We start from the raw sequence: 9,606 nt of genomic DNA on the forward strand, positions 1-9,606 counted from the left end.
TGGGTACTTTCTCTAGCTCCTTCATTGGGGACCTTGTGCTCTGTCCAATGGATGATTGTGAGCATCCACTTCTGTATTTGCCAGGCACTGGCAGAGCTCCTCAGGAGACAGCTATATCAGGCTCCTTTCTTCAAGCTCTTGTTGGCATCTACCATAGGGTCTGGGTTTGGAGGTTGTTTAAGGGATGGATTCCCATGTGGTGCAGTCTCTGGATGGCTGTTCCTTCAGTCTCTGCTCTGAACTTTGTCCCTGTAACTCCTTCCATGGGTATTTTGTTTCCTCTTCTAAGAAGGATTCTGAGTTTCTGGGCTAATATCCACTTATTAATGAGTGCATATCATATGTGTTCTTTTGTGATTAAGATACCTCACTTAGGATGATATTCTCTAGATTCATCCATTTGTCTAAGAATTTCATAAATTCATTGTTTTTAATAGCTGCCTAGTACTCCATTGTGTAAATGTACCACAAGTTCTGTATCCATTCCTCTGTTGAGGGGCATCTGGGTTCTTTCCAGCTTTTGCCTATTATAAATAAGGCTGAAATGAACATAGTGGAGCATATGTCCTTATTACATGTTGGAGCATCTTCTGGGTATATACCCAGGAGTTGTATCGCTGGATCTTCCTGTAGAGCTATGTCCAATTTTTGGAGGAACCGCCAATCTGATTTTCAGAGTGGTTGTACCAGCTTGCAGTCAACTGGTGGTTAGCATGTAGAAGAATGTGAATTGATCCATTCTTATCTCCTTGTACAATGCTCAAGTCTAAGTAGATCAAAGAACGCCACATAAAACCAGAGACACTGAAACTTATATAGGAGAAATTGGGGAAGAGCCTTGAAGATATGGGCACAGGGGAAAGATTCCTAAACAAACAGCAATGTCTTTTGCTGTAAGATCGAGAATCGACAAATAGGACCTCATAAAATTGCAAAGCTTCTGTATGGCAAAGGACACTGTCAATAAGACCAAAAGGCAACCAACATATTGGTAATAGATCTTTACTAATCCTTAATCCAAAAGGAGGCTAATATTCAATATATATAAAGAACTCAAGAAATTGGACTTTGAAAACAATCCTCTTAAAAAATGAGGTACAGAGCTAAATAAAGAATTCTCAGCTGAAGAATATCAAATGGCTGACAAGCACCTAATAAAATATTCAACATCCTTAATCATCAGGGATATGCAAATCAAAACAACACTTAGATTCCATTTCACACCAGTCAGAATGGCTAAGATTAACAATTCAGGTGACAGCAGATGCTGGTGAGGATGTTGAGAAAGAGAAACACTACTCTATTCATCAACTTTTAAAATGGGGAGAAGGAGGAAACAAAGAAGAGAGAGTCTTTTCTCATACAATACATCCAGATCACTGATTCCTTCACTCTACTCTTCCCAGCTCCCTGAACTTCCTTTCCCACCAGATCCATTCCTCTTCTGTTTCTCTTCAGAAACAGATAGGCCTCCAAGAGACAATAACCAAACACAACAAAACAAGATGCAATAAGACAAGGCATAACTCGTATAGAGGCTGGGCAAGGCAACGTAATAGAAGAAAAGGAGTCCCAATTTTCTTTAAAATGAGTTGACTAAACCTTTTTGATTCAATGGTATATATTGAACACTTTTAGCATCATGATTGTTTGAAATCAAAATAAATGAACATATGGAGTTTGATTTTTATATAGTCCTTTTCTATTTTTTTAAGAATGTCTCTACTCCCCCCCCAGCTTGTTTCTCTAATTGCATATGTAGCAGAGGATGGCCTAGTCGGCCATCAATGGGAGGAGAGGCCCTTGGTCTTGTGAAGATTATGTGCCCCAATACAGGGGAATGCCAGGGCCAAGAAGCAGGAGTGGGTTGGTTGGGGAGCAGGCCTGGGGAGGTATAGGGGGCTTTTAGAGAAGAAACTAGAAAAGGGAATAGCATTTGAAATGTAAAGGAAGAAAATGTGTAATAAAAAAATTAAAATAATAAAAATTTTTCTCTTTTTGTCTCTCCCCTTAGAACTGTGAAAAAGTTATTAAAATGTAAATGTACAATTTGAATATATAAAGTAAGAATTATAGTATAAAGCTCCAAATAGTGCATTGAGAATTAAATATAAAATTTCAGTCAGAGAAGGGTATATACCAGTGCACCTGCTGAGACTGTAAAAGAACAGCCTTCTCTTGAAACAGAATAGCTTATCTCCAGGTACGTTTCTGAATTAAACCCACGCCTTATGCTGACATAACTCCATAATGTCCTGAAAACTAGATGCAGAGCATGTGAGTCTAGATGCACTGATAAAAGCACTGTGCTCCTGGGAACATGAGGGGGGTGCAGCTACAATAGTGTGCAAATGCTGAATCTTATGTTCGTCTGTGACCATTCTTTAATATTCCAGAAGACAGAAGGAGTTCAAAAGCCCCTTTTCTAAAAAAATACATGATGCTGGACATCAATCAGTTCAACTTTTTTTCTCTCATATGTACATTTAAAAAAGATAAGAGACACAAGTAAAAGTAATTCAAGTTCAATTCAACACAAAATATTCCAAGACGTATAATTTCTTCACAGAAATATAATTAACTTTAAATGTGATACTCTACATCTTTCAGAATTACTAACTTTCCAAATGAACATGGAAATTTGTGCTAATATCATGGCCTTTTTCAGGCCCACAACTTTGTAATATTCATTAACTATAAATGTCTGGGGCCTTTGAAGTTGACAGCACCTCTGTACAGTATGGGCCCAGGACTTTGTCTTAAGTAAAGGAGTGTATAAGAAAAACAGGCTATGCTTTCCTTTACTTAAGCCATCCAAAATGGGAACATCATAGCATCAGCCTCTGCATTTAGGCCTGGAGCTTTTCAGTTGCATTAGACTGTGAGATTGGAGTAAGTCCTCATGGATGACATTAGTTCCTTTAGAAACTGCCTAAAGCAGATAATTGATCTTTTACACTCCTGCCTTTTAAGCATGAAAGGAACCTGCTAATTCCATTCATGAAAGCTGCAGATGCATCAGACATCACAGTTCCTGATTTTCAAAGCTTTCAGAACTGTAAGTAATACATTTTACTTATTTTGATATTCCCTACTCAAAGTTATTTTGTTACAGTAGCAATATTGGAAAATGAATCACTAAGAGTATGAGAGTCTCAAAGCCCCTCAGTTTCACTCTGTAGCTATGTTTTTGTTTTTGCTTTCCTTTTTAATAATCTTTCAGGCTCTAATGCTGTCCATAGTGACAACTGATGATGTGTCTCCATATGTCTCCCTTTCTCATGGGTTTGATTTGTTACTTCTTAGCTTTGCAACATGCTGCTCAGACACTATGTTGCCAGATTTCTCCTTTTCTTCAACAAATGACTACAAAGCTCATCTCCTTGGGTATTAGCCTCATATCAGCCTGGTTTTAGTCAACAATTATGGAAACTATATGCTGCTAGACAGACAGAATTCCAAGAGCTAGAAGAAATATTTAGAAAGAAACTTGAAACCAAAAAGGGAACTGCAAAAGATCTGATGTCTGTGCCTAAGAACATGAAATGAATATAAACTGTGTCTTGATTGTAAAAGAGAAATCAATTTAGAAGGTATTGAGTTGGAAGAACTTAATTGCTCATAAAATTAATTTATGGATGACTTTATTTGATGTTTGGAAACAGGAATACAAATGAGCCCACACTGATGTTTATGAATTTCCATGGCTGGCCAAGGAAAGGTAACTGACAGGATTGGAAAATTGAAACAGATTAGAAGGTGGAAGTGGTGTAGATTCTCAGGGAAATATCCCATACTAGACTATCAGCAGTGGGCATTTATAAAAATACTCAATGATATTATTCATAGACAGGATTAAATTTTTTAAAAAATGCTAAATTGAACTGTAGTTTACAACTTTATGAGATTTATATGATTTATAATTGATATAGGAATATGGAAGTTTTTAAAGAATAATAAAGAAATAATGCCAGTGCCTGGTAAATACAGAATTGGATGCGCATAGACATCTATTGGATGGAACAGAGGGACCCCAATGGAGAAGCTAGAGAAATTACCCAAGGAGCTGAAGGGGTCTGCAACCCTATAGGTGAAACAACACTATGAACTAACCAGGACCCCCAGAGTTCTTGTCTCTAGCTGCATATGTAGCAGAAGATGGGCTAGTCAGCCATCATTGGGAAGAGAGGCCCCTTCGTCTTGCAAACTTTATATGCCCCAGTACAGGGGAAAGCCAGGGCCAAGAAGTGTGAGTGGGTGGGTAGGGCAGCAGGGTGGGGGTAGGTTATAGGGGACTTTCAGGATTACATTTGTAATGTAAATGAAGAAAATATCTAATAAAAATTGGAAAAAAAGAAATAATGCCTTTGTAATTTAAAAAGTAAATAATATGCGGCATCAAAGAAGAAACCTCATGCTGATACACTGGAATTTTTTCAAAAATTACTGTCAATAGAAAACCAGGACTCAGTAAGAGAGGGGTATACATTGGAAGTCCTCTATAAGACATGCATAGAATGTTGCTGAAGCAAAGGAAACATTCAACAATGAAAATTTTGCATGATTAAAAATATTTGAAAGCATTGTATATATGTATACTATCATCATTTGCACTTATTTATTAAAAATACTAAGTGTGTGATTGACTGCATTTATTTATGTACACCAAGAGCAGGTAGTATTCATAGAGGCCAGACGTGTGGAATGGATCCTTTAAAACTGGAGTTACAGGAAGTGTTGGGCTACCATAAAGGTGATGGAAGTCAAAACTCTGTTTTCCACATCAGTAGCAAGTGTTCTTAGATGCTGAGCTATGTCTTCAGCCCCTGTTTTAATTTTCACAGGTGGCTTGCCATGTTAGTCTTTTTCACTAAGTCAATGAATGTATTACTGAATATGTTGTAACTTTATAATCAGGTACACATTTATGATTTGGGGTTAGCTGAGTTATAATTTGAACAGAAACTCACTCCACTAACATAAAATATAATCTATAAAATTAGACAGAATATCAAGAAATACACATATATACATAAATACATAAGATTACTGTGATGTTTATTGTAGGAAAATAACATTTATTACCAACAAATGAATCAACTAGTTACTTTTTATATGTATAGCAAAATGTCATCCTCACAACAATGTTGAAAAACTATGTTTCTGAAACTTGTAAGTTTGAACTTTAATTTGTGTAATATGGACAGAATTCAAGTTTTGTAGATGCTATATCAATCTAACCCTCTGCAGAGGATCCTGTCATTGTTTACTATGTGATATATATATATGTTCATACACACATACACACATGTTTTCCAATGCCTCACTTTAGCTTGTCTGATTAAATCAGCTAAGTCATTTCATACTTGCAAATGAGGCAATATATGAATCTAAGTAAATAGACCAGCAAAAGGCGCAATTGAGATAGTATGTGAGAGGACTGGTAGGGAATCTATGTATCAGATGTTCACACTCAGTATGGAAAAATGACCAGGATGTAGTGAAGATGGAAAATCACTAAATACGTAAGTTATTTGAAAAACAAAATGACTGCCCAGTTAGATTTAGCCAACTGCACATTTCTTCTAAGTGTTTCTTTATTTTTATTTTAAATGTCTATTTTGTTTCATTTAAGATTAAAATTAAATTCAGTTATATGACGCATTTTGTTTTACAGATTAATGGTAGAGGAAGCTTATAACTCACTATGTTTCATTTCAATATAGCTCACAAGATAGAATTTCAAAAACCAGTATATCTATTTCTCAATGAACTGTGGAGATTTGACATAAAATAAATACTTAATATATCTGAAGATAATATGTATGTAAAATAAATAAAAATAAAGTTTAAGTGGAAATTATATTTGAAACCAATGTTTAAAATACTTTCTATTCTTGAGTGACAATATATCTGAATTCCTCAGTTAAATATGCCAAAAGATGAGCATTCAATTGATATTGTTCTCCCAACTAATGATAGGCCTATTTTGTGTAGCTACACATTTATAAAGCACCAGGGAAAGAATTCTGACACATATTTTCTTGCCTTGTTCATTCAGATACAAGTGATTATGACACAGATAATAATGTCTAGACATCAAAATTCTCCAAATTTTATCAGTTATAAAATAAGAGAAATCATATCCATTCAGATACACCATATAACTATGATATACTCCATGTAAGTATTAGTTCATAAAACCAATTCCCATTTTAACTTTGAAAGACATCGTTTGTCCTCTAATGCATGTGTGCTTTCTGTGATAATGGGAGTTCTGAACATATAATACAATCCAGGTGGTGCCATGCTTAGAAACAAGGTGGTTTTGTTGGTATGTTTGTTTTGAAATTAGCCTTAACATCTGTTTTTCCCATCTGAATCACTGGACCAGGAAAACTTTAAAAAAAAAAAAAAAGGAAATAAAATAGAAAATTCTTTATGCCCTGAGGACCTTGCTGTGGAACACAATCTATAGATAAGTCATAAATCAGAAAACCCAGTAGATATTTTCCCCAAATAAAAATAGATTAAAAATAATATATTTTATAACTGAGTATAAGGAGAATATCCAAAATGACATTAACTGTTCTCTTGCTCTCAAACATTCTTGGGTTATGTTTTCTTCTGATGTCTTATTTGCAGAAAAATGTGGCAGGTAGTTTTATTCATATATTGTGATGAATAATGTCAATATTTTATGTTGGATTAATTTACCAAGATTTACAATATTTATCTCTTCTGGAAGTCACACTAATAACTGCAACTAATTGACTAAGAGCGTGTGATGTAAATTCTCCACATATTTTTTAGCAACAGAGTTGGCCACACATTAAAAATCAGCTATATTTATTCCTAAACATGTTATGACACTTGTAGTGTTATGTTAATTATGTAATATAATTCAACTGCAAGGTAATAACTGTGAGAGTTATGATTTTATAAAATTTAACCTAAGCAATTTAAAATAGTTTCATAAAAAGGATGTATCAAAATAAGAAAGTTATAACTGTGATAAGCTAAATTATAAGATATTATATTATTTCAATATTTTTAAGATTCTTCATTCAAATTGGTACAAAATTGTCGTCCACTTTTGAATAGCCATTTGAAAAAATCTCTATTAATAAATATACCAACTGCTTATAAATTGACATCCCATATTAATCTGTCATGATTTTTAACCACTAATCATAAACAATTTTGATGCAGCACTTCTCCTCAAAGCCTTTTAATATTGCTGGGTTATTTTCACTCAAATACCAAGTAGTTTTCTCAGCAAATTCTTCCAAAGGTAACCAAAAGCACTATTCACTTTTTACATGACTGAAGTGTCTGTGTCCTGTGTTGATGAAATTAGCTAATTCTTACCAAATTAATGTAAAACAGCAGGTTTGTGGACAGCACTTGTATGACTCCAGAGATCACACAGGAGGGACTGCCATGCAGAGGGAAACAGAGGGGAAGTGGGAGAGAAATAGAGAATGTGCACAGAAGAGAAAGCAGGAAGACACAGGGAAAGAGAGGGGGAATGAAGACAGAGGGAGAGATGAGAGTGGAACCTAAATGCCTTGGTTATATATCAAAGAATGTCCATGGGAGAAGATGCTCAGCTCCTGAACTGGATGAAAAGGGTACAGGTTGAGAAATGTCAGCCGTACCCCTTAACTGAGGGATGCTGGGAGAATCTGGAGGCCAGGTCTGCAATCAGACATAAAATATGTGTCTCAGCTGTTTGTAGCAGGTCTGACTCCCACCAACTATCCTTGAAATTTGCGGAAAGGTTTTATTTCTCTCATGATTTTTACACAATTTGCTTGAATGAATAATCTGCCGGGGTTTAGGTATACACACATATGTAAATTTATTGATCTCTTCTTTGAATCTTTCATTCACACACAGACACACATGTATACATATACTTTTATTTTCATTTATTCCAGGAAAGATGGCTTCAATAGCTGCAGTGTCACTGTGATGCCATTTATAGTGTTTCTTTAATTGTAGAAATTATTAAAATTTATTATTGTATCTATCATCTGAATTATATTCCATCGCAGCATTTTCAGAAATCTTCACAGCTGTTATTTTCCACTTCTCTAATATCAGACATCACTCACTAGAGTGTTCAGATTCTGTGTGCATTGTCTTTAATCGATGATGACCTTCATCAAAATTAGCTAGCTCAACAGAAAATTTAGCTGCAAACATCATAATTCTGTTATTCATAATTCATTTGTAAAGTGTGATTGTAAATATCATGTGTGTTTCCTTAACTATTTTGTTACCAGTTGTGGTTTAAATTAGAATTGGGTCCAACAGAGTCATGATTTTGTTTCCTTTGTCCATAGGGAGTGGCCCTAAAATGAGTATGGCCTTGTTGGGGCAGGTCTCCCTTTGTATGAGGAATTACATCACTAGAGGGTGAGCTTTGACATCTCAGAAGCTCAAGCCAGTTCTCTCCCTGATGCCTACCTATCCCAATATAGAACTCTCAGTTCCTGTTCTAGCATCATGTCTACTGGAAAATGATAATGTACCAAGTCTCTGTAAGCAAGCACCCAGTGAAATGTTTTCCTTTATAAGAGTGGCTATAGTCATGGTGTTTCTTCACAGCAATACATACTGAGATATTACTCACATCCCTTTTCTAAAAGGAAATATATCTGTACATTGTAACACATACCTGTCATCTACACCTTTGGCTTACTGAAATGAGAGAACAATGAAATTATTGCCAGCCTAGGGTGAACTTGGAGATCATGTACAAAAGTATATAAATAAATATTGAAATATCATATAAGTTCCTTGAAAAACAAACATGAGATGTGAAGTTTGTCAATAACTTGTTTTATTTATTTTATAAGATTTGAAATTCAAAAGAAATGTTAGAAATGCCAGAATCTCCAAGTTTAAGAACAGAATTTACATCATCTTATGTTCTTGTCAACCCCTGGGGATGGGTCTCTTTAATTCTAGATCAGACTCCACAACTGTCTTGTTTAAATTTCCCCTTTCTCGACCAGTACTGACTATGTGTATTTGACAAGGAGACTTATGTGGAGTCCTTTTTCAATGGCATCTTGTAGATTTCAGATTTTACCTACTCTCTGCATTTGGTGCATGTGCATGGCCATGATTTGTGTTTGTTTGTTGTTTTTCTTTTGTTTTGTATTTCAGTGCAAACAGTTATTCATGTTTTGATTCAATTAATATACTACCCTGTATGGATTAACTGTTAGTAGATTCTTGTTTCTGTGGCATTTTGGTGAAGGCATGATTCTTACAAGGAATAAAAGATTTTGTTTACATTTTGATTGAATATAGGAATATTTAGGTTTAAAATCAAGTAGCACAGGGTAAAGTGGACATGTACTTTGATTCCAGAAATTTATGGCTGAATTCTTCCTTGAGTCACAGACAAGTTTTACTGAATTAAAAAAGTAATCCTTACACACTACTTATTTGTGAAGTAGAAATCAGGTGATTCTCCATCTTTTTTATGAGTGAGTTGAAGTGAAACCAGAGAGGCTAGAGACACAGTAGACTCTTTGTAGAAAAAGCCAGTGCCTCCGGATGTTCCTCATATGTGTTTAATTTTTGTTC

This window comes from Mus caroli, unplaced genomic scaffold (genome assembly GCF_978045245.1).
Source record: "Mus caroli unplaced genomic scaffold, Mus_caroli_1 scaffold_13, whole genome shotgun sequence".
NCBI lineage: Eukaryota > Metazoa > Chordata > Mammalia > Rodentia > Muridae > Mus > Mus caroli.